Here is a 2,317-nt window from a genome sequence, read left to right on the forward strand (position 1 = left end):
GAGCACTATCTTAAGATGCTGCTCATGCTCCTCTCGACTCTTTGAATATATCAAAATGTCATCAATAAACACCACCACAAACTTATCTAAATAAGGTTTGAACACTCGATTCATGGAATCCATAAAGGCTGCAAGAGCATTTGTGAGCCCAAATGACATCACTAAGAACTCATAGTGCCCATATCTTGTGCGAAATGCGGTCTTGGGTATATCTTCGTTTCGGATTCTCAACTGATGGTACCCAGATCGCAGATCTATGTTAGAAAAACATTGTGCTCCTTGTAGTTGTTCAAATAAATCATCTATCCTTGGGAGAGGATACTTATTCTTCACCGTCACTTTATCAAGCTGTCGATAATCAATGCACAGCCTAAGTGACCAATATTTCTTCTTCACAAATAACACTGGTGCTTCCCATGGGGATACACTAGGTCATATGGAACCTTTATCCAACAAATCCTCCAACTGATCCTTAAGCTCTTTAAGCTCTGCAGGTGCCATTCTATATGGGGATATGGATATAGGTCTAGTGTTGAAAATCAAATCTATGCAAAACTCAATCTCCCGTTTAGGAGGCAAACCTGGTAGCTCCTCAGGAAATACATCCACGAACTCCTTCACCACCGACACTTGAGTTACATCTCCAATCTTCGCCTGAGTATCTGTTACAACAGCCAAGTAACCTATACAACCCTGTCGTAATAATCTTCTGACAGATATGACCAATATCAAATTGGTTGGAGCATTACTCCTATCCCCCTGAATACTAAATGATGGTTCACCAGGGAAATCAAATCTAACCAATTTATGATAGCAGTCCACACTAGCATGGCAGGGTGATAACCAATCCATCCCCAAGATTACATCAAAGTCTAAGGTGTCTAGCACCACTAGATTCACCGAAGTGTCTTTGTCTTTGACTCACACTACACAAGACTCATATTCCCACTCGACCACAAATATCTCCTTTAAAAGAGTAGGTACCACCAAGTATTCTTCTCTCCTAACACGATTCTTACTCAATCGATGTGCAAAACATGTATAATTAAGCAGATGGGTTAAACCAGGCTCAAATAACACCCAAGCATTCATATCACAGATAGGAAAAATACCTGAGACCACTACATTTGAGGTCCGGGCCTCTTAGGGAGTTATAGCATACACCCTCGCTTGGCCTCCACCAACAAAACTCTGATGTCTGGATCCAGATGACCTACCTTGAGAGGAAGTACCGGCACCTCGACCTTTGGATCCACTAGCTTTCCTATCAGACGAGGCGGCGACTGAAGGAGCAAACGAAGCTGGCTGGGTGGAACCACGAGCAGAATCTTGTGATTGATGAGCCATCGTACAATCCCTCTTAATATGCATAAGTTGACCACACCTGAAACAAACTCCGGTAGCACGAAGGCATCTTCCTCTATGTGGTCCCCCACAAGTATGGCAAGGAAGGATAAGTTGACTTCCTTGCCTCATATCTTGCTGTCTTCCAACACTGAAGGTTCTTTGTCCCACCACAATACTAGCACTAGGCGAGTCACTCCCCTGCTGGGGTAATCGTGAGTCCCTTTGTGGACCCTAACGGCAAAAAAATGAACCACCACTACTGAAATCTTTGTGGCCTTGATAACCCTTTGTTTTGACCCTTTTTGCTCTATCCCTCACAACCCTACTCTCACTGGTCCTCATTTCAATTCGTTGAGCACAATCCACGGCCGCAGAGTAAGTGTTGAAATCTCGGGAGGCCACAGCCTGAAACAATGGTTCCACTAATCCATCAACAAACCTTTGGATTTTCATCTCCTTTATGGAAACCAAGTAAGGTGCATACCGAGACAGCTGCGTAAGTTTTATATCATACTCCGACACCGTCATGCTCGGAGTCTGCACCAATGCCTCAAACTCTCTGGCTCGGGCATTTCACACACTGTGCGATAAAAATTGATCTAGGAAGGCTGTACTAAATTCACTCCAAGTCAGTGGTGTAGCATCTGTCGACCTACCCCTTCGCAAGGAGTCATACCATTCCTGTGCTACATCATTCAATTGAAAAGCTACTAACTCCACTGACCTAACGCTAGAACACCCCATAGCATTACAAATCTTCTATAATACATCTGACCCCGTAAATGAGGGAGGCTTAAGCTTTAGAAAGTCAGTGAGTGAAACCTCCATCTGACCTCTGTCACCCTCGAGAGGTTGGCGATCTGTCTGGCCTTGGGGACTAGGGAACTCTTGCTCCACATGTCTCCCCTCTACTATCTCCTATATATCCTCCATACAGGTTGCCATCATTTCTACAACCCAATTGACTCCC

This window comes from Theobroma cacao, chromosome 5, assembly GCF_000208745.1.
Source record: "Theobroma cacao cultivar B97-61/B2 chromosome 5, Criollo_cocoa_genome_V2, whole genome shotgun sequence".
Taxonomy (NCBI): Eukaryota; Viridiplantae; Streptophyta; class Magnoliopsida; order Malvales; family Malvaceae; genus Theobroma; species Theobroma cacao.